Here is a 25450-nt window from a genome sequence, read left to right as displayed (position 1 = left end):
TTAATGATAGATAGTTTTACTGCTTTTTGCTCTCTAAATTATTATGACCTAACTATCCGTTTTCTTCTTTTGCTCTTTTGTGTTACTTTTATTCTTTCTATCACTTCCAGTAGTAGAATGGCACTTTGATGTATGTTAATGATGAAACACTCATGATAGTTGCTCATTATTAGCGGTCTCTGGCCACATACTTCAAATAAACTCAGAAATCTAGAGAATGGCCCCATGTAGAAGACCACATGGAAAGTAAATGATGCCGTTTATTTGTTCTGAAATAAGGTCTCTTTTCTTCCTGCACATGTACTCATTATCACATTGTAACTGGTTATACTTTGCTTTGTTAAAATTAGTTAAAATTAAACCAATGTTATGCATCTTCTCAGTATTTAGGAAATCTTTAATCAAGTATTTCACAGATAAAATGTACAGTATTTTTTAAAACTATTCATACAATCCATATGTGATTCAAAATTTTTGGTCAGAAGCTACCAATGGGGAGAAAAATCCTCCTTTTCTCATTCATAATTTTTCTCAAATGAAAATACTAGACCCCAGTTGAATTTAAAAATACCTAATATACTTAGTTGTGTACTTTAAGGTGATCAGTAAACGTCACTCATATATCCCTCATGGCAGTAAGAATCCTGCCCCATCAGATAACTAATCTCATGCTTATCTTTATATTCATTTCCTTAGCCTTTGCTGCAGCCATCTTCTTTCCCTCTTCTTAAAATGTTCAAAAGTGAATATATAAATGACAGTCAGTTGACTTCACTATGAAGAGCAGATATCCACTAGTTCCCTTTTTCCTCTGGCAGAAAGGAATGTCTACTTGATTGTTTTATAATGCCAAATTATCCTGATGCACAGGCACTGCTCAAAACGGCATGCTAGTAAATACGGCATGGGGGTCGTTGACATTCTCAGTACATTCCAATGTAACAGCACAGCATAAAGTTTTATCTGTATTATTATAAAGGACATAGACTCAGTTTTATTGAAAAAGCTTTGTGAAGCATGGCATGATTATAGGAAACATGAACTTTACTAGACTTTCCACATGATTTTACTTTTAAGTGTGCTGGCTCTTTAATATAAATACAGCATCTAATTAATGCCTAAAGATGGCTTCTACATTTGTACATAACATTCGTCTGTATGCATCTCTCTTAAGGAGTTTACATTTTGCTGTAAGAACTATAATGTTTCAGTCAATGTTGAACTTCGAAAAGTATATTTGTATTTCTCCTGGTCAAATCACATCCATCAGTCTCTTCCATTAAAAATCATGTAAGTATCTGAAAAGCACGACCACCCACATGGCATGCAAAGGACAATGGCAGAGAAGCTTGAAAGCATCTTCCAAGCAGCAAATCACACCAACAAGACCTCTAATGTTAACAATGCATTCATTTACTTACAAATAATCAAGATAGCATAGTCTTAAATACAAATTACAAAAGTGGCTGCCTTGGCTAACAAAACAAAACATTATAGTGCAAGTTTATTGATCATTTTTTCACAAACTATTTTCTAGTGATCTATAAATAAAAGCTTAACCAAAAAAAAAAAAAAAACCCATCTATATTATTAACTCCTTAAGCAACTAACCTACAGCAAAGACATCCAAAGACATTTTTCATAAACACTTGACTTTCCAAAGCATATTCTAGACTTTGCAGTCAGAGAGATTTAATCCTCCTCTGATAAGAAATTAACGTGCATCCAATTCACTACAAAGACACATCAAAATCAAGGTAGACTGAAAATAACAGCAATCAAATGTAGTATGACTCATTAGAACAATTAAAAACATTTTCCCTCCAGAGATAAAAATTTTTTTTTCCAGTTTAGGAGTATTGGGGGCATAAAGAATGAGACGGGGCATACACAAACGGGCATATAAACAATTAATTAGGAAAGTCAAATTAAGGAGAATGAATATTAAGATCATTTTGAACAACACTATAACATAATTACGATCAGTTTTTTCCAGTTACTTAGAGGGCAATGTGTAAATGTACATTTTCCCCAGCTGCATATTTATGAAAAAAAATTGTTCATTATTCAACCCACTTTTTTGAAGAGGTAATATGTATTCCTGAATATAAATATGATTGTAGATTTATATTAACAGTATACAGATTTCAAAATTGCCTTAGAAAAACTGATTTTGAACTGAGTGTTTTAGGTGGTAAACCATGGAAATGTCAACTTTGATTTGAGCTAACAAAAAGGAATTTAGAGGATGGATAAGCTCCAGGACCTTTGAATTAAATGAAAGACCAGAACACTCCACAGAATGTCTGCAATAACAGTCTCTACAGAAAATTATGAGGAACTACATAAATCCACCCTCTTCCTCTTCACACAGGCTCATTAAAGCTGTACTGACTCTCTGGGCAGCTATAATTCTGCTGACTGATACCCTGGAATCACCCTGTCAATACCCAGTGGTGTGCTGCCTCTCCAACTATCTCTGCCCCTAATATTCCTCTCTTTGATGGGATTTGCTGACCTTTAATCTGATGCTAGTTTACTCTCATCACTGAAGTGTAAGTCGGAGAGCAATAAAACGGCAACCTCACTGATTCAAAAGGGAGAGCTAAAGCCTGCTAACTGTGAATCTAACCTTTCGTAATGGCTCGCTCTTAAAGGAGGAAGCATGAAGTGGAAGGCAGCTAAAACAAACACTGTGTAATGCTGAGCACAAGATTTATTAGAATCCCTTTTGCATGGGTATTACAAGAGGACATCAGTGCTGTAAACAAGCAATACACAAATATTTGCAAAGAAGACCAAAGTCCTGGTCAGAATATCCTTCCGTGCCAGTACAAATCTCAACCAGAGCTGAAGCAAGGTTAGATGAACGAAAAAAAACAGGGATAATTCCAGGTGGATCTAAACAACACCGGAGTAATAAAATCATCATTAAAAATAAGATGTTTTTCTGTGATGAGGTACGAGACTATAACGACTGAAAACCAAAAACTCACATTCATAATGGGTCCTAGGGAATTCAAAGAGCTTCTGGAAATTAAATGCTTCCAAATAATTTTTAGTATAATATTAAAGGTGGGTTAATAATACCTCACATTTATTGAGTGCTTCCTATGTGCCAAGCACCGCTCAAAGTACTTTACCTATATTGACTTATTTAAGCATGCCAAGAGGTATGCACTGTTGTTATGCCCACTTATATTATCACGAAACGGAGGAACAGCGCAGTTTGACTGAAAATCATGTTCAACATCACACAGGTAGATGGTAAAAGAGCCAGGATTTGAACTTGGGCAGTCTAGCTTTACAGCCTGAACGACCACCACCTCTTGTACCTATTATGTTAGACTCTAAGAGTAACTGCCTGACAGGAACATTCACTTCTATTGTATTTTTGTATTTTTAAGAGGTGGTTCTGGGCCAATTTAAAAGATATCCTCACTACAAGACCCTTAGTACATTTGTGAACTCTCTCTCTCTATAAGTATTTTTTGTTTAATATCAAATAATGATTTTGAAGAGTTAAAAATAAGAAATCATATTACACGAATAACACTGTATTCTACAATTTTATTATATTTCTCCAAATTAGTCTGTTAGATTATCACCAGGTATATTTTCCAAAAATTTTGACCATTAGGAAGAAGTGAGCAATTATTAATTCAAAAGTTGAAATATTAAAATTCAAATATTTAACATTTCCAAACTGCATTTATATAAACAACAACTGTATTATTATTCCATGTTCTCCAATGACAGCAAATTCTGGCCTCTTTTAAATAATTGAAATTGGCATCCAGTTTTTTTATGATGAATCTCCTGAGGTTTCAACTACTTGGCCAACAAGATTGAAGAGCCATAGACTGAATTACAAGTATATATAGATTAGTTTAATATCAACTAGTGGTGCTAATCGAACAAGGCCGCTTTTCACCCACTTGTACAAAGACTGAGTGTCTTCCATTATAAATTAATCTGGTAAACAAAAAAAGAAGGCTCTTTCAGGTTGCAAAACACATGAATCTATATAAAATATACACTAAATGCCAGAGCGTAAACAAAGCGGAAGTTATTGCATAACAAATCTCTTCCAATTCTCTTGGGGAAAACAGAGTCTGACAGTATTAGGTTCTAACAGGTGCAGACAGCAGAAGAATTACTTATTCATTCTACCAGAAAGAAAAAGGATAATAAAAAGCATAATTTAATTTATAATTTATGTTTACAAGTGTTATTTTTAAGAGTTACAGTCTGCTTTGCAGATTACTTGGTCTGGTTCAAGTTGACATGTTGCATCATAGAACAAGCCTGAAGGGTCTTCACAACATGTACAGTAATTAACACGTCATTAACACATTAACTAATACACATTCAACATCATCAATGTTAATAGCATAATAATTAACTTATTGTACATAGCACATAGCACCCCCTGGCACTTTTCAAAATAAATTTGGAAATGCATACTTTCAAATATTTTCAAAGGTAGCTATTCATATTGAAATGTTTTCATCAATAAACATTTTTATAGTTGTGTATGTGTGTTGTGTGTGTATTTTTTAAATGAGGCATATTTAGTGGTACTGCAAATTAAATCTGTATCTGATTCAAGCCGTACTGGCACAAAAAATACAAAGAACAAAGACAAGCCTTACTCTCTGAAAGAACTAGTAATACATTAAAAATTTAATACTTGGCAGGTCAAATCTGGATACTCTCTGCTGAAGACAACCAATATTAATGAATCAGACTACAGAGTCATTGTCTGGGATCCCAAAGGAAACAATAATGCGAGTACTACAAATTCTTCTTAGAAGAGAAAATGCTGCAAAACTACTTAACAGAATACGACTATCACTGGTCAATGCTCTCAGCATAAAAATGTTAAACCCTATATAATGTTTTTGAATATGCACGTAAGCTAGATCCAGTTTTGACTAAAAATTCACTGATTTTATTTTTCAGTTTAGGTCTTTGCAGTAAACATCTTTGCATAAATATCAACCTCACCATTAACCTCTCTCCATACAAGAAATAATTTATTTTTAAAAATACAAGTTGTTTCATTTAAAAGATCTAAAAGACATAAATAAAGCAGCTTCTTCAAGAAACAGAAGATTTGGGTTTCTCTAACAGAAGGTGACACAATTAAAAGAAGGGCAAAGAAAAGACAACATCCGATGTCATGGTTTAAACAAGGATCCTGTCAGATCAGGTGGCTACTTTTCACAGCTGATCTGGAGAATTCTGAGTAGTAAACTGATAATAAGAAAAGAGTGCAAAAGGATGAGATAAGCAAAATAAACACATTATAGACAGTCTACGAGGTGAACTCAAGTTAATTACTGCCCTGGTTATTGTTTTGGTTTTTTTTTTTAAAGATTTTATTTTTCCTTTTTCTCCCCAAAGCCCCCCAGTACATAGTTGTATATTCTTTGTTGTGGGTCCTTCTAGTTGTGGCATGTGGGACGCTGCCTCAGCGTGGTCTGATGAGCAGTGCCATGTCCGCGCCCAGGATTTGAACCAATGAAACACTGGGCCGCCTGCAGCGGAGCGCGCACACTTAACCACTCGGCCACGGGGCCAGCCCCTGGTTATTGTTTTAAAAATATTTTTGAAACTGCTATTGGAAGTGAGACCCTCTGCAAAACATAAGCAGTTAGTTGGCTCAACCAACTACACGGGCCCCACTATGTGCCAGGCACATCTTCTTCTCCTTTAGTCTATATTCTTTCAGCTCAATCTTTCATTCATTCATGCTTTCATTCAACAAACCTCTGCTAAGTACCCATTAAAACACAGCGCTGTGCTAAACTTATATGTAGCTGTTCAGCAGAAATTATTGATCACAACTAAGTAACTTCAGACTCCATGAAGAAATAGCTATTTCAGAAACACAATTTTGAAGCACAATTGCTAAATGTAAATCAATTAACATTATCTACTAAAATTAGTTGTAGAAAAATATCTATACTCATTTAGGTTTTCATATGTAGTCAAGAAGCTCAGATACAGACTAAATGCCAGAAATACCAGTAAATAACACCATCCTACCATTATTAAAAATGGTCTTAAAATAAGGAGACAAAATAAATCATGTCAGGTCACTATTTGACTCTAAGTAAAAGCATTTATTTAAAAACATGAAATTTATCACTTTCTCTTTATTTAAGGCACCTTTTGGCTACCTGTGAGCTCCCTGGCATTACTGGTGGTAGCAACTAAATATCACATCAGTTTGAGATCAGAAAACTAGTGAAAATAGTAACTACCCAAAAAAAGGCTGCTAAATTAAGTTGTTTTCTTCCAGCTTTAAAAGTCAACATTTCTATAATAATGACAAAAAATCTAACAAAAATATATAAACTTTAAAAAAATATTTCAAGCCATCTTTTAGAAAAGATTTAAGGACTCTCACCTGGTATCTATTAATAGTCCTTTTATATTTGGTTAGAGAAAGAACTCTAATTTAATGCTTGAACAATTACTTCTTGGCCTATGAGAGGAACCTGAAAGCAAAATATTTTACTTTTAAGCTTTTCGTATTCCAGGTATTACATTTAAAAATAGTTATCTGATGAAATACATTCCACGTTCTGCATATTGCCTGGTAGCTGTGTCTCTTTTCCAAAAGTATTAAGTCGTATGTGGAGGATTAGTATTATGATATAAATAATATCTACACTTGAGTGTACATAACAAGGATAAGACTCATTTGCTTTTACTACATCTCAGCGTAGTTTGCTTGGGTGTAAAGCTACCTGTGTGTAGAGGCTACACTGTGGATGAGCTGAACCGTCAGCAGTTTATCCTGGGGTCTTCCGCACTACACACAATTATGCTGGGGTCACCTAGGTTATACAGGAAGCCTGAAGTTTTAAACTGTCATTAGAATATTGTGGCCTGATTTTAACAATACAGCAGTGCTTCTAATGATCTTAAAGGTAATTCACTATTCAGACCCCAAGCAAAAGATGCAAATGCAGCACTGAAAGCTCCTTATTAAATACCCACAGGCTACATCTCTGTACAATAAGTGGTCCAGGTCTTTTTAGAACATACTAATTAGATGAACAGAGAATCAGAAAAATGCAAAACCAGGTCATGCAGCAAAAATGGCGAAGTGTTAAAAAAAAGGGGGGGGAGTGGAGGATGGAAAAAACATACTTAATAACTCCATGCTACCATTATTAAAAATTATCTTAAAATAAGGAGGCAAAATAAATCATGTCAGGTCAGTATTTGACTCACCTAAATTAGGGTGGATATTGCTATTAAAGTTAAGTTTTAAGTTTATTGTCAGGGATATGCTTAACTGATGGTCCAATACTATGAATAATACATTAAGCAAAAGCCCAATTTAAAATTAAATTTGCCTTGGGTTATCTCCCATTACTATAAACATTCAGAATTATTCTGGTTTATAAACGAAAGCTAATACCAAGAAAACACTTTTTGGGGGCGTTACTCTTTAACAGTTACATACACAGAGTTGCCAAATGAATGATCATTACAGTTTTACAGAAGACAATGCCCTCAAATCTCAATTACTTCTAGTCAAGCACATATACAGATACATGTGTAGAAAAATACTACATTTGTCATTTAAGATGTATCAAAATTCAAATAATTTATTTTCATATGGAGTGTTTGGGCAGGCTACTTTTTAAAAATTTAAATAAAGTCTCCTTGTTCTAATCCTAACTTTGTAGGAACTGCAGAGTGAAGAGTTTAGGACTACATTCTGGCAGGGAGACACTGAAATAGTCACCAGCTAACCAAAAAGCTGTAAGACACTATGGACTGTATTTTGAAGCTTTAGGATTTGTGATCTATACTCCTCTCTTTATGTGACTACACACACACACACACACACACACACTCTCTCTCTCTCTCTCTCCATCTAAAGAAAGTGACATAATAAGAGAAAAAATAAACTAGGGGTACAGTATAAAGGGCTGTCATCTCATAAGATTTTTGGGAAACAATTCTGCTTCTTTAGAAGCTCTCATTGAAACCAGCATTTTAGCAACATTCCTTTCAACACCACAGAAGTTTCTTTTATTAAATAACTTATTGGAGAACAATACCCTTTGATGTCAAATAGGGCTTTTTCGGGGTACCAATCAGTTCTAAATTCATCCATTTCTATTTTAGTACTTGTGTATTCTTTAAAAAGACTAAATGTTTTCCATAATTTTGGGCATCTACTTTAAAAATAAAACTGTACTTGTTAAAAAAATTGTACTCATACACTTTAAACAACTTTCACATTCAATATAAAATAACTGTAATACAAATAATCCTAGATACCCAGAAGGAAGTACTAAATCAATCCACCAAAACATGAGTTTATGAAAGTTAAAGCACTAGACAAGGATCCGGATCCTCATTTCATATCTGCTGGGCTCTTTGGTTGTATGACTACGGGCAAGTTGCCTCCTCTGAGTCTCATTTCCCTATCTATAAAATGAGAGGACTGAGCAAGATGTTCCATAGGTTCCCCTCCCTCGACAAGTTCAGAATTTAGCTAGAACTCTCTGATATTATGATTATAAACTATAATAAGTGGCCCAAAGATTCTGAAATGAACCCTAAAATTCAAAAGGCCTTTAAACTCATTTCATTTACTCTGTAAAGCAAATATGAATCACTATTACACTAAATGCTCTGAAACTTAAGTTACAACACATTCTAAAGGTGATTATGAAAGTTTCTGGAAGGAAATTTTGCTCTTCTCTCAGAATCAGGCTTAGCTAAGAGAAGTGGGGATAAAGGTAGGGAATAGTGATGGGAGGGTGTCTTCACTGGTGGGAACAGTAGCTCCCAACTGATATGTTTTATTCTAAAAATGCAAAACACTGCCTCAGGACCTCAAATATGTCTTTCCCGGCTAAGAGACCACAGGTCCACAGAAGTGTAGTACAAGAAGGAAGCTCATTATCTATTCCATCACATAGTTGACTTGAGGATCAAGTTTCAATTCTTATCTACAGGCCAATGTAGTATTTAAAAGGCCATATTCAGTAAAGAATGATGTATTTTGTAGTGCGGTAGTTCATAAAATCATTGCCATCTGTAAGTGAATGATAATTGAAATAAGTCACGTTAATATCTTAATTAGTACAAAAATAACTAAATGAAATAAGTATGTTTTAAATTTTATTTAAAAGACTCATTCCTTAATTAGGGCTTAGTTAAAGGTAGCTGGTGGTAAATATGTATTTTTACCTAAGTAAAAAAGATCATAGTCCTAAGATCTTTACAGGATGCTATGCAAATGATAATTCTGCCCATATCCAATACAGAGTAAACATGTACTTGTATTGAAAGCTTTCGTAAACTTTGATGCTGTTTCTTACTTCAATCCAGTACTTTTAAATCAGATTCCCTCAAAAAGCAGTTTTCCCTACATAAAGTACCAGCACAATAAATTTCAGTATGTGGTTTTTTAGACATGCGAATACATTTTGCTGGTATATATGACGTTTTAGAATAGTTTAGGCCTCTAACTAATTTGCTGAAGATGACTCAAATATTTTAACCCAAAATCGTAACACTTGCCAGAAAGAGTTAATAGTGATAATTCTGAGAACCCAGAAAATGCTTCATCAATTCACACTTAGATCATTTAACATTCCAAAACATACTCTATTTTTTTCTAGTACTCTCCATAAAGTCTTGAGTTTGACTGGATGGTATAACAAGCAAAACATCTTATGAATGTTTTTTGCCCTCAAGAAGCTATTCTAAATAAATTAGTCTTTTACAAATTAATGAATTCGTATTTTAAGACGCATTTGCAAAATGTTCTATCATTCCAATGCTAATTTGCAACCTAGTTAAGAAATGTTAGCCTACTAGGGGGAAAAAAATCTAATGGGGAATGAACGTCATGTTTGCACAGAAAAAAAGGACATGTGAATATAAAGCCCATATATACTGGTTTTGACAACACACTGCATTTAAGCGATTTTATTATGCATATTATTTCAAATATTCAATAGCATTTAGATATACATTTAACTATTGAAACCTTTTAAACAATGATTAAATTTTTAAAATCACATTAAATTACATGTAATTTCTTGAAATCAATTATAGATGAACAGGAAAGGAAACAGTTAATATACTAATTACAGTAATTAAGAGTTGCCAATTTAATTATAGCTGGGGATATGAATGCTCTAACATTTGTTACAGTGTGAAAAACAAACCTTTAATGCAGAGACTTTGTTCACAAACATCTAATGGAGACCTCCTCTACCTCACTCTGTGCTTCGGTGCTGACACAACAGCAATGGGTTCAGATTGAAGAACTTGTCAGCAATCAGGCAGGAGGAGGCTAATTAGCTTGCAGGTTAATGAGTGTGATGGCTCTTGACAGCATTTTGTTACAGCCTCTTCTGTATTTAAACAATAAATGATTACTTATATAGTTGAGACATTCTAACCATAATAGCCAAGCCCACATTTGGTTTTACAAGTATAAAATCAGCTCCGTTGTTTCTAAATAAAAAATACAAAATTTGCATTAGTTATATGTCTACCACATTCTCACAATATGCTGGAAAGGAAATGGACATTTTAAAAAAGGTAATGAATGTATTTTATATAGAAGTATGCCCTTTTGAACTGAAAATTTCCATTGCAAGGACGCCTGGTAGGTGACATAATTGGGCTGATGAATGATAATTTAAATATGGCAGCTTTTTAGTAATGTGCAACAACTTCCCCCCCCCCCAAAAAATCCAAGGATTTTCTCTTAATTATTTATTCTAGGTTTCCCACTCTGTGAAATAGGTATATAAGGCAAACACAGAGGAATCTCTCTGCTTACCTTGTTGGTTACGAGGGATTTGAAAACAGGTGGCGAATTAAGGAAATAGCTCTATTGAGAGATTAACCCATTTCATCAGCCAGTGGAGAAGGAAATAAGAACATTTTTACAGCATCCCTATAATCCATATATTTAGTGGTAACAGAAATGCCTTAATAAAAACACTAAGGAAAGGAAATAAGTGAGCACTTTGCAGCATTTTGATTTACTTTGTAAAGTAGGAAGTATTGAAATCTAAGTAGTCTGATTTTTATTTACATGGGAGGAAAATGATTTGTGTCCAAGAAAACCTTATCTGAGAATTAAACTGAACTTTAGCTGCATAATATCAAGGGAAGGTTATTTCAATTTAATATTCAGTGTTCCCTAGAAATTTGAGCACAGACATGGAAGAAACACCTGCTGAAATTCACACTGCTTTCTAAATTATTTTGCATGCATGAAAATATTATTCGTGTACCTTCTCACTACTGTATGATGAACATTTGAATGAAAATAGAAAACCAATAAAAATTTCAAATATGTACCTTTCTAATGCTTTTTTTTCATCCTGAAGAACAAAAAGTATAATAACCATCACAATTACGGTAGCCAATAAATAACTGTATCTCAGAAAGCTTTAGGAGACCTGGGCAGATTTAGTGGAGGAAAAAAGAAACTAGTGTAAAAACCAAAACAGTTTGTTGTAGAGTTAAAAGCTCCAGGTGTAGTGAGTGCCTATAATTTCCAAGGGACGAAAGGAATAATGTAAATTCAAATTCTGTGGTTAGTTTGTCACTTTCCTTTAGTTACTTTGAACAATAAATCCTTGGAGTCAAAATACAAGTACTTCGAAATTTTTCCATCAATTGAGTGCTACTTACACATCTGAATTCTCTATCACATTAGAAACAGTATATGAATATAGGTTTCTCTGTATCATGTGTACATTCTTAAATAACGTACTATTAGCATACTATTATTGGCTCATAGGTATGTCTTATCACACATACATGCAGCCTATTGTACATTTTTAAACTTACGCCCCTAAGCTGGTTAATACAGATCCTTAAGCCACAAAGGTCACAGTGCTGTGCTGAATCTAGGTGGGCATGTAAATAACTTTTTCTAAGTTCTAATTCAAACAAATTTTAGAGAATCAAAATTTTTCTCCACTTTATATGATTAATTCCAACCTTGTGACTTTTTTGGGGGAAACTGACACCAAGCCAAAATCACAACATCGGCCTGTTTAAATGAGAATATTCCTCAGTCTGAAAAATTATTTATAGAGATTTTTTACTACCCTTGTATACTGCAATGTTATTTCCTTTCCCACACACTAGCAAAGTCCATTTTCACAACTGCTATAAAGCGGCATGTTCACAGCTAGTAAAACAACTCAATAAATAGCCTCACGAAGCTATAGCTGTCTCATATCCTTTCCTCAATAAAAACAGAGGTGAACTGCTTATTTTCAGCAGCACACTATAAGAAGACAGAAGCATTATGACTGCTCATACATTCTGACTATCATTTGCCACAAGCTATATCTGTCAGCATTAAATAAAGCTGCATTATAAATGTAAACAAAACACCCACATCTACAAAATGAGCTGTCCGCCATGGCTGTAGGCATGAATTGAACCCACTTATTGACTCAGGTTGCTCTTTTTATTTATTCTTCTACAAAGACATGCATTTACTTTACCCTACAAGCATACTAGGTTTCAGAAAGGCAACTAGTCTTGTGCTACAGCAAAAAAGGCACATGTTGACAAATGTATCTCTTAACAGGAATAACATTATGAAGGCAAACATTGACCAATTATTTAAAAACTGATTTATTTTAAAAGGTTATCCTAGATCAAAACACTAAATTGTAAATAATCTGTGAACCTAGTCCTCTAAATACATATTTATTAACTATAGAGGTAATTTACTATCAAAAACAATAGAACTTTAATTTTAAATATCTAATGATAACAAATGAAAGAGCTGAAATGATATCCACACAATTGTTCCACTCCCCACACCTTGGGTATTCACTGATAAAGGAGGGAACTAAATATTCTGGGAATTGAATTATGCAGGGCATAAAATTAACCCAAGCTAACAACAGCAAAAAAATAGTTCTGAAAAAATGAATATATCATTTGTAAAATGCCTTTTTACTTTTTCCAGATGTTTTATGCTTACTGTCACTTATGAAGCCACAGTGAAGAATCAAAGGGTAACAAATAAAAGGGTACCAAAAACTTTGTGAGCTTAAAAACATTTTTCCAGTTTTATTTTTTTTAATTCTGTGGAGTTAATAGATAATTTAGAATTTATTGCAATAAATTTATATTCTCACTTAGAATGTTTCAAAAAAGTAAGGAGGAGGCCTTGTATCTTTATTGTTGTTCCATGATAGGACACAATGCTAGAGAAGTGGACATCTGAATTACCGATACACTGGATTCCTGGGAGTGGATATAGCTCTGATAATATTCCAACAGGTGTGCTGCACGTCAAGATTTTAGTCTATTTCCAGGCTTATTTCGAAAAGGACCATCATGGTGCCAAATCATGACAAATGAACGTATGTTTTGAAGACATTCATTACCAACAGAGCCAGAGTATACATATAAGCCACCAATACACATGCATTACAGTAAAAGTGAAATACAGTATTCTTTCAAATAACCACACAGGGCTCTTCTGTGTACTTGATCAAATAATTTCTCAATTAGTTTTCACCACTAAAGTGACTGACTGCTTTGGCCTCATGTAGACAGAACTATAGAACTAGATTAAAAATAAACCCAGGCAGCCAGAGACCACCGGACAGATTACCAGATGACAGCAATCTAAACATATGCAGAGACCAATTACTCCAAAGAAGTTATTCTTTATTTGTCACCTGTTGAACAATCCAAGAGTCACTGAGAGGTCTAAAAGTTTGTACCTTTGTCCCTAAGTATAAAATAGCCCACAGGTTAAAGGCCAGATTTTAAAAGCAAGAAATAAAATGCAGTGGTTCAAATATTAACACGTCCTGTCACAGCTTATTCTTACACAGGACGTCAGCCCCCATGAAAGGGGAAGCATAAACGCTCCTTTGCTTCTCACTCTTCTGTAGGTGGACATTAATTATCACTGCCTTTCCTTTCAAAGATAAGCTTGTTAACAAGAACTACAGGATTGCTCACAGCTGCTATTCATACTGGGTAGGTTGCATCATTGTTTATGATGTTTACAGAAAAAAGGGAAATCAGTACAAAGAAATAGTATGGAGTAATTAATGTATTGTAGTGTAGTAATTTCCACTTTCTACCTCCATTTAAATAAAATAAAGCTCAGTAATGCCGGTGTAAATCAGGGCGAGCCACAGGGGAGCACAGCAAGGCAAAGACATTAAAGCCAAACCAAAGCCCTTCTTCACCCAAGCTACTATTATTATTACTTGTGCAAAGCAAATATTCAGCCTCCAACCCTAAATCATTTCAATTCCTATTTCCAAGTATAATTTAATCTTTTTCAGCGACACTTGATGCTTACTTCATCACAGCATAATGACAGATTAAAAAGTTGTTGAATTAAATATTAAAGAGGACTTCAGGCAGTTCTGCATTTTTAAGGAATAACACAGATTGGGGATGAAATGAGAAGCCCAAATGCATATTTTATACCAAAAGGAAAGAATACATATATTTTTCCTTCAGGCCACCTACTTTGTAATAAAACACAGGGCAGGTTTTTATTTAGTGGATAAAAATGTGAAATAGTATCATAAAGCTTCATATCAATATAACCCAGCACCATACAATGATGTCAAAAAGCTAATGATACTAAGTAAGAATACGATTTTTTGGGGTATCTTATTTAAATATTTTTAAAATAAGTATATTAATAATTTATCACTTTTGCATTCTGATTTTAAAAATTAACTTATTTGTGGAAATTTATCTTAGAGATAAAAATCTCACAGATGATGGCATTGAAAGCAAACCATTATGTAAATGATTTTATAACACAAACTGTTCTGAGTGGGTGAAAGAAAGTTGAGACATACTGGTAAATACAGTTCTAATTAAAATGCTGACTGGATTGCTAGACCTAATTTTGGAAGCTCCCATTAGATTCAGGTAAAATTAAAGATGAAATGTACATAATAGCAGCACCTTAACTCTTAAGTGGAATGGAAACAGTGAAAAAACCAAAATTTTGGATGTGTATACTTAGAATATATAAGGATAATAATACAAGGATATACACAGTTAAAACTTAAAGAGCCCATGGATAACTGGTTGGTATATGTTCTTAATTTTGTCATGTTTAAAGGACAGAGATTTTTTTCCCTAAGGCTTAAAAGAACATAAACTTTTAAATTCCTGTTTCATTGTGAATTGAAGCAATTTAATGGGTGAAAAAAGGATCCCATGAACATTTTATTCTATTTGTGTAACATCAAGCTGCAATCTTTTGTACATGCACATATTTCTTCTACACAACGGTTGTAAGTAACTAAGTACTTTCTTTTCTGCTTTTTCATTTCACTTACGTTACCAATACTGTGTATTTGATTGAACCATATGAAATTGCTATTTTTAAAGTAAAAAACGGTCAGATATCAGCAATTTCATATGATTCTACTTTATTTTCAAAAGTTGCATCGTGATATATTTCCACTCAAGAAGAGAAAAAGTCATCTACGATAGTATGCTTTAAGTAATTAGAGGTGACTTTAAAAATATGCACTTTATAGAGGGATGAATGTTTTCCTTATAGGCCAAGGAAGCAAATGACATTTGTTTTTGAAAATAGTTCGTTTTGGGAACATGTGCATAGTAGAAATGTGAGAAGAGAGTATTAAACATTTTTTAAGTAACAATTTTTGTCTATTTATTGAAAGAAAGAAAATAATAAAGGTACTACACTTATTTCTTCAGAAATTATGACTTTGGCTGGGATAGAGCTAAATGTCATCATGGCTGGCAACTACACATGGCCTTAAAAGGATGGCCTAATTCCTTTTGGAAAAATTTTCAGTGTAGTTGCTCTTGGCTCAATGTGACACGATTCACTGGTGAAATGCTGCACACACAACCCTTTATCTTAAAGAAAAATACAAGATATGACCATGGAATAGTTTTTGCAAATCAAAAAAAGGGGCAAGGCTTTTCAAATTATCCTTTTATTAATCTTTTCAACTCTCAGTCTTCTGCTGTTCCACTGGCATTGGATATTTGGCTAGTCATTCCTTGCAAGCATTCAATTCTAAGTCCACGCAATTAGATGTATAAACTCCTCGTAAAAATACTGCACAATAACCTTTACTGATACTCTTTTAAAGTGCAAAAAGAATAGAGAAAGCACATTCATCCTCCTTACCATCCCTAATACTTCCCGACTAGAGCCACATCACTGGGGAAAGGGGTGGGGAGGAGAGGAGAGAGTGGTGACAAGAAGGGCAAATTTTCTATCGTTTCCATATTTAAATCCTGGAAAGAACAATAATCTTAATTTTCTGGAATGTTTTCCATACAGCAGTAATGAGGTAATAATTTCCCATCACCTACGACATAGTAGGTACTCAACAAATGTTTGTACACTTAAATTCCCTGTGGAATTCCCTATGGAATTCAGTCTCCCATTGAAAAACAGCCATTAAGTTCGGATGCTTCAGAGCCAATTACGGTGGTGAACCTCCCCGAAGATGTTTCATATTTATGCTGAGGGGTTAGAGGTTATTTTCTCCTTAACCATCATTTTCCCAGGGTGTCCTTGGTTAGAAGCTGGTTTGGAATTTTCTCCCGTCGGTCGAAGCTGTTCACACGGTGATTATGCCGTCCTCCTCTGAGAGACTCCCAGGCGGCGGCAGCCCAGATATTTCACATCCAGCCTCTGCGGTCGCCAGGCCTCAGACCAAGTTTCGGGTTTGTGTTTGAAAGACGCGCACTCACTCTCCGGCCTGGGAGCAGGCCTAACTCCCAGGGGGCGCTGACCCAAGGGCGCCAGGCCGGCTGCGGGCGCCGGGCGGGCCGCGCTGGCCTCCTCGGCCGCCTGGCCCGCCGCTGGCCGGGGACGGCTCGGGCCGCCGCGCCGCTCTGCTGCGGCTCCCGGGGCGCGCCCATTGTTCTCGGCGGCGCCGAGCGCGGCCCGCGGGCCGGCGGCCACCCGGCCCCCTCCCGCACCGCGCCGGGAGCCCCCGCGGCCGGCCGGCTCCCCGCGCCCCGCTCCCCGCCGCGGCGCCCCCGCCCCTCGGGCTGCCGGCGGATTCTCACCGCCCTGACTGCATAATTAATGTAAATGGAGCAGCCTCCGTGTCATGTGCGGGCTCTCTGGGTTTACTTTTGTGCGACACTTACACAGGAATATTAACTAGGGAAAGCAGCATCACAACAGGGGTGGAAAATCAGCCTGTCAGGGACTCATTCCAAATGCCACGGAAAGCGGAGCGGCTTCAAGATTGTTTCATCAAGGTGATTGAGAACAAAAACTACTGAGGAAAGAAAATTGGGGCTTAAACTGAGCTCCCACACATCTGTTATTTATCTCTCTAGATTCTTTAGGAACGAGATTCCTAACACATCTTTATGCAAAACTCGGGACTTGAGAAAAAGAGTGAGGCTGCTGCGTGGGTGCCCCGTGCATGTGCAAACGCGCGCCTACTCCAGGCGTGTGCAGACGCTCTTCGACAGCCCGCAGCCAGGGAGGAAGAGGCCCGCAGCAAGAGACGCCTCTCCACGGGTCAGTGAGTTACTCCGAGAAACCACGGGGAATCGTGGGCGACCCCACACTTAACTGAAATTAAGGCCTATGTCCCTGGGGATGCTCAAGAGCCCTTCAAGAAGGCGCCCAGTTTATATTACTGCTATTCTACCTCCCATCAAACTATGTTAAGGATGTTCTGTTGTAATTTGTGGTCACTGACTGTTTTTATTTCCATAACTTGCCATGGGAGAAAATACTTAAAAGTAAAAATAAAGAGTAAACTTGCAAAGCACATTTTACACTCCCCCTCAAATCTTTTAACATGATTTTTACTTAATATTCATAATCATTCAGAATATTCCATGTTGGATGTACCCTCTTTTCCAAAGGAGCAGAGAATGACTTCCCAAGCCTTATCCTGCCTGACCTAAATTAGCACAAAATCCAGCTACACTTTCTAGACTACCATATTTCTAGACTACTATAAAAATTATTTTAAAAATTAAAAATTTACACCTCAAATGTACACATTTAGTAAAGAAAGAGGGTATTACAACTTTATGAACAAATTATCAGTTGCATTAAGGCTCTAAGTATTTTTATTATGGTAAGTAATCAAATTCAAAACTTTCTTAGTATTTAGTTTTTACACAACTTAGGAGAGGAAATGAAATACATTAGGAAAAAGACCAAAAACTCCTTCAACAAGAAAGACTATGGGGGCCAGCCCGGTGGCGCAGCGGTTAAGTTCACACATTCGGCTTCTCGGTGGCCTGGGGTTCGCCAGTTCAGATCCCGGGTGTGAACATGGCACCGCTTGTCAAGCCATGCTGTGGCAGGCGTCCCACGTATAAAGTAGAGGAAGATGGGCACAGATGTTAGCTCAGGGTCAGGCTTCCTCAAAAAAAAAAAAAAGACTATGCTGCAAATTTCAACTGGCCAGAGTGTTAGGTGCTGTTAAGGAACAACAACAGAATTGGAGTATGAAATCTTACGCCTCCCAAACAATACCATCAAGTTCAAGGGTTTGTTTCGGTAAAGCATGTGTGCCACCTCTCCTCTCACAGAACAGCGACTCAACCCTGAATGTTCTCAAGGAATTCCTCCACACAAAGGGGTCAATTGTAGGCCTCAGAATAACCTTATACATATTTATCTATTAAATGATTGAGAACTAAATCCACCTGCATGTCTTTACTGGCTTAATTAAGGATATGTACAATAACTGAAAATAATACCTTTATCCATTCAATGCACTATAGACAGAAGAGATCAAAATGGACATGCTGATCAAAAGGTTTACTTTAGACAGGAAACAGCCTGACAGACCATTATTACAAATTAAAGGTATTATATTCAAGTCATTTTTAATCTCTTAAAAATGAATAACCCTTCTCTGCACATTACATCATTTTTCTCCACAGAAGTAACATTTCTTCTATGTTGAAATGCACATGTTCCTTCATCATGCTTCAGTTCTTTTACTAGAAGTGGCGGAGATCTGTTACTCTCAGTTGAAAGTCACCCTTCTCACCAAGTCTGCACTCTCTCTCTTTACGTGATATAACTGACGCATCACATATTTAAATAAAAGCTCCTACATTTAAAAAAATGAGAACTCACAAACTGATTATGCACAATAATCTTAGCTCCCGAATCTCATTTTTACTGCACTAAAATTCTTACTGGCATTCTGTAGTTAACAATGTCTATAATAACAAATGCTGCTTTATGTCCAGTCACGATATTTGGTAAATGTAAGATAAATTCACCCTTAGTTTCTAATGATAACTAAATTAGCATTCTAATTCTGGAACTTTTTACTTTTAAGAACTTAAAATATCATGTATTAAAATATCAATCTTGATGTTTTAAAAAGGACATCAAATTTAGGATCAGTACAATGAAGTATAAACAGAAAACTCCCTTGAGATACTGGTGGCAAACCTGCAGCTCATTGATTTTGTTCTTGATAATGTGCTGTTAAATTGGTGAACGTGCTGACCTTGTGTGTGAAGGCAGAATTGTGCATAAGCAACAGAAAGTTAAAAAACAGCTTCAAAATGACTGTTTAAAACTGTAGGCTGCAAAACGTTAGAAGACAGACAAGCATTCCATAGTTTATTTAAAATTGGCAACCACAATTTAACAAGCTATTCTAACAAATGATTAGCATAGCGTGTGCTTTTCTTTAGCCATCAATTATGACACAGGGTAATGCAGGGCACAACTTAAGTGTCAAATTACAATATGCTATACAAAACCACTTTGCAACCCAGCTTTCTGTTTGCTTAGCAATTACTACAGAGCACACTGCTTTTCATGAAAGGAACTGGTCAGAACTGTTTATAAGAATTACCACAAATGTTTATATATTTATATTATAAAGAATTAGTTGACAATTTCATAAAATTTCTCTGTAACCTTTAATAAAATGGCTCAGTTATCTTCTGTTGGTTTAAAACTGTGCATACAACCAAAATGGTCTGGGTCTTTTTTTTTTTTTTAAATAAGATTCATTCATGGTATGTGACAAAAGTAGAATAGTAGTTTTTCAAGACCAAAGTATGAAAAGTCTAATTTGTCCACTAAGAAAATTTATAACTTTTATTATTTGAACTGGTGGTGTAGTGAAAATCTAAATTAGAGAAATCTGTAACCATTCTGAAGACAGAGCAACAGATCTCTTTATAATCCTCAATAAGACAAACATGGATTTAAATGCAAAATAAACTAGTGGAATTTCAGAAAATTGTTTCAGGTTGTAATTTTCACATCGCATCACTGTTTCATATACTTGATCTATCAGTGGTGAAGATGAATAAAGGTTATCTGTCTTAATTGTAGGACCATCCAATCCATTAATTCATAAAACTCTTATGTGAATAAATACTTAATGAGAAAAGGGAAAAAATACACAAAACAGTTTTTATGCTGTTTTTTTTCCATTCTGCTGCTGTCCTTTCTCCTGCATTTGCCTAAAGGCTCTCAGTAAATTACACTCCCAGTAAATGACTGTAATTTACCCGTTGAATTCCCTTGTTCAGGAAAAGCACAAAAACACATTCCAGCATTTCCACAGCTCAAATTTACCATTCGGGATGTCAAGAACAATCCATGGGCAGTAATTTGAAACTGTTTGAACCTTCAAATGAGGGAAATTAGAAATGTTTTGAGAGCTAAGATTTTCAGTGAGGAGATAAAAACCTGATAAAAATCTCTAACTGTTCTTTTCCTTTCTTCCCCCTCCCATACCAGAGGCAGAAGCCTAAATAAACTATTCCACAGTGGGTTTTGAGACAGTGCTGTAGAATATAGTATTAATAATATAAGTCAAATTTACATTTACTAGGTTAATTTTTAATGATAATACACACTACATTAATGTCATACTTAAAAACATAGATCCTGCTAGGCACATTTCTATCACAACTATTTTCCTGTACACTATCTCCCTGACCATTACTCAAAATAACTTCCCCTAGTACAACTTATACGAGCAAAGTTATAAAGACTCAGGGCTTCAAGGACACCCAGCAGTCACTGTTAAAATTATCTGTATAAACAAGAACAAAGACCTTCTATTTAGTTATGTTTCAATACAGAGAAATCCCATGCACAAAGAAATGTAAACATTTATATGGGCCAAACTTGAACTGTATCACTTAATATATTAATATGTAACACAGGCCAACATATAGAATAAACCAGCATGATCCTCAACGTAAACACTTCCTTACTGCTGTAAGACACACACATGTACGTACACACACACACACACACAACCCCTAGAGTTAAGAACATTCAATAACCAAAACAGCCTATTTCACTCTGTCTAAAGGCAGGTTTTCATATGGCAAAATGGTTATAAATCCTCATTATCCTAAATAAAATTACAGCACTTTAAACATTTCCAGGGAGAACATTCTCTCTTCTAAACAACTACCTTAGCGAGTAATAGGAAGCAATATGGTTGCACTTGTGTCACAGTTGGAAGCCTTTTTAAACTGTCGCCCTGCTAGCAAACCGATTCTACATATTAAAATGAATGTGTTGCTTATTTCAAGGGGAAAAATCATTTATAAAATCAAGACCATTATTAGGATATTGTGACTTATTCCCTCTTCAAAGTGAACCAGAAGTACAGAAGGCAATAATCTATATATGTTCACATAACTTCACTCTCCATCAGTTTGGTCTTAGAAGAAAAGGTATTCTTGAAAGATGAGACTTTATATATTTAATATTTAATAACCAAACAGCCTACTACACCAAATATTTCTGATGACAAATTATATAGGGAAAAAAACCCTGAAGTTCCTTTTTAGTATACAAGGTGAGACCTTTACAAATGTCTCCAACTAAATTATATATAGACTGTTAAAAAAAACCTACCATGTATGTATTTTTATCTTCTTCAGACTATCTGACAAGCTCATCCTTTTCCCAATAGTTGTGATGGTATCAAGGAGTAGAATAGCTATTAGAATAGCTATATAATGACTATCACAGATTAATAGTTTAGATAAGTTTAATATCAGACCTCAGCTGAATATATATACCCAACTTCCTGTTGTGCCCTGAAGTTCAAAGAGAAAAATGAATGATAAGCATTACCATTCACCAGGCAGATGAAGATGGTTTTCTCATGCTCAAATATGTATTTAACTGTGAAAAATATATTGGAACTTAACTTCTCTATATTCTTTTTATCTAGGTATACAATGGCCATATGATTTTTAAATTCCACATAGATGATGAAAGAAGTTGTGTATTCCCAAACGGGGAACCATGAACATCTCTCACCAGAGATTTGTAGGGCAGTGCTGCTCTCTTTTGAATGGTTGCTTTGCTTATTTCTAAAACACCCCTTGCAGATTCTTAAACATTAATTTTGTTAGCATTTAATGTGAATGACTGAAAGTTTTTATATATCTCAGCTTTTTTTACATTTGGAATATGCATTCAATTCAATAGATTTTTCCTGCACAATGTGTACTATCATGCTTAACTGGGAAAAGCAACTAGTAATAAAGTAATTAACTTCTCAACCAACACACTATATGTTCTGCTGTTGTTCTTGATTGAAATTTTCTCAGTTAATTTCAAGACAATTATATTATCTATTTCATAATTGCAAACCTGGATGAATTGTTTCTAAAAGTTGCATCATGTTTCATGCCAATAGAACCTATGAATGCATTAAAGCTCCTGTTTCTAATGTCACTGTTATCAAGCCAAAAACAATTATACTCATTTGAGTTATAGCAACCAATAAACTTGGATAATCACCATATGCAACACAACATTTTGGCACTTGAACTTAAAACTCTTGTAGACAACTATAGATTGCTTCTAATGCAGAGAACTCTTGTCCTACCCAAGGCTGCCAATAGAAATGCCAAAGCTGCTGAATACTGCGCATCCTAGTAATGCTGTCAGTAAATGGCACATTCACACAGCCCCCAATCCTCTCTTCCCAGGCATGGTCTTCTCCAGCTGCAGCTTAATTTCCTGTGACTTGCCTAATTACTGTAATTAAGGATTAATTGCCATTAATTATTCACACATAAGCTCATCGCAAATCATGGGGTAAATGTCTTATGAAAGCTGCCATACAAGCCATGTATAAACACACTGGGATGCTTCAGGCAGGCGAATCTATCACTCAGCCCTCAAGCAAATCTCTGTGCTTCTCTTACAAAAACAGCTATAACTCTCAGAAACTCGACAGTCCTTTCAGGTAAGCATTAGGTTACAAAGCATGTTTTCCTGTGGAAGCCACAACGGTTTTATTAGTACTATAAATGCTGTTTTATCTTTCCAACTGCTATTTTTATGTTTCCATTTTTATTCTACAGTGCTCAGTTTAGGACAACCACTTGCTTCAAGGAGGAATGTTTGCAGTTGCTACTTTCCCCCACCACAGTTTGAAATAGTTCAGTGTGGTTTACAACATATGACCACGCAACTGGGATCAGCATGGTAAAAACAGTCAATGGATCAGCAACACAACTGGGATGGAAACCATTTGATTTTCAAAAGTCACAATTTCTTTCATTGGTGTAAAAAAGCAATGGCACATATTTAGTCACTGCTAGGGTGTTCCTTATAAGGCAGGTTACCAGCTCAGCCACAAAAGTACCACTGACAAGAATGACTGAAAATGGCAAGCAAACGAAATAGCCTCATATAGATTACTTTTGTATTAGTTGCTGTTTTCATGACAGCATCTGGTATTTTCACAATCACAAAATATAGACATCATTCCTTTGTAAAGCTAGAAAAGAATTTTTTTCTTCCAAATATTTCTAATAGACCCTGAGCTGATGAGGGAACTTCCAAATCTTAGTCCAGAAATTATACTCCTAACACTTCCTTCCAGTTAGCTAGGGTTTACCATGTTTGAATGGTTTCAAACAGAAGAATTCATTTCAACAACAGAATAAACTATTGTATGTGTTAAAAGACTTAAACTACATCAACACTTATGTATTATCACTGCCCTAGGAAATTGAAGTCTAAGTAGGCAGAATGTTGTTCTGATTGTTATGTTAGTTCCTTCTGCAGCAAATTAATGCGTGAAACATTTTCATTTCGGTACATGTTTGCATGTCTGAGTTAAACATTTATGTTAATAGACCTTCTGGCAGATTTCTAATGTTTCAAATACTCCTCTAGAACAGTGACTTTTCAAATAAGAGCTCTTCCTCCCATTTTCTGCAGTACTTTAAACAGGGGTACAGAGCAACTAAAATAATTTCACAATTTTAAAGTCTAAGTTTAAAATTAACTACTTGAGTAACTACAGACCATATCTACATTCAAGCAAAATACAAGTAGGCTTACAGAGCCACTGGCTATCCAAATGAAAAAACTAAATATAGACCCTCTACTATCTTAATATCTAATTGACAACACATATTCAAATCACAATTTCAACTAATTCTTAAGAGGAAAAACATAAACCCCATCATTCTTTGGTTCCAACAGATTTAAAGGGTATGCATGATTTCTGAAGAGATTACAGAGTGTGTTTCCAATACCCTCCAGAACCTTCTTTACAAATACCCAGCCACTCACTTAAAAAACAGACCAATGTTAGAAACCAGATAGGTGAAACCAAAAAACTAGAGAAGCAGCCCAATTCTTGTGTATTTAACTTCTATTCCTCCCCAAAAATTTACAGTATGAGATTAAGTCTCCTAAAGATTTATGATTCTGGACTTTTGCATTCCTACTCAAATAAAAACTGCTATACATTTATGTAATAATTTGAAAATTCAGAAACTAAGTCACACTACAGGGAAATTCACAAAAATTGATTTTGGTAGAAATGCGTAATTTATTGCAAATGAAAATGATATAAAACTGAATTAAAATGGTGTTCAGGTTTTATCACCATTGTGTTTTAAATTTACCTAAAGTTCAATACTTTAACTTAGCTGTCATTTTACTAACTGATTCCTACACTCGTCCTAGAGTCAGCAGTCAGTGACATAGAGAGCTGTTAAAATCTACCATCCCAACACATAGCTTTACCATCAATGTCATCTAATTGATACTTCCCTATTTTTGTCACCTTGCCTTGATGCCAGCTGCCAAGCTCTGCCATGTCACTTTCCATTTATGGACTCCCAAGTCCCTTGATCTGGCTAATTAGGGTTTATGTGTTAATTGGAGTAAATACAAAGATGGGAGTCACAGGCACAAATTTCAAAGCACAGCCATAAATTGAAGAGCTGATAAGCAGGGAGAAGATGCCTTCATGGAACAAGTGTCAAGTTTATTTTATCACTGGAAAGACCCAGAATTTCCTGACAAAGTGACACCTTTAAGTTTTTGAAAAGACTTAATGAGAAGAACAGTAACTAACACATTAGGAATACTGCTCTGTAGCAGAAAAATACACAATACATTTAAATTCAGCTC

The 25450-nt window shown here is 35.3% G+C and overlaps 1 protein-coding gene and 1 long non-coding RNA gene across 4 annotated transcripts in view; one reads left to right on the top strand and one right to left on the bottom strand.

The window, feature by feature from the left end:
• PBX3 (PBX homeobox 3) overlaps window positions 1-25450 on the bottom strand; it is a 204842-nt gene that overhangs the window by 60388 nt on the left and 119004 nt on the right. The window lies entirely within an intron of this gene.
• On the top strand, window positions 17155-22570 carry LOC139079715 (uncharacterized). Its single transcript, XR_011533595.1, has 3 exons — window positions 17155-17286; window positions 17368-17554; window positions 22236-22570. It is a non-coding gene; the product is annotated as an uncharacterized lncRNA (long non-coding RNA).

The sequence above is a fragment of the Equus przewalskii genome, chromosome 26 (assembly GCF_037783145.1).
Source record: "Equus przewalskii isolate Varuska chromosome 26, EquPr2, whole genome shotgun sequence".
Lineage (NCBI taxonomy): Eukaryota > Metazoa > Chordata > Mammalia > Perissodactyla > Equidae > Equus > Equus przewalskii.
The sequence above is the reverse complement of the archived record's forward strand: the minus strand, read 5'-3'. Positions and strand labels throughout refer to the sequence as shown.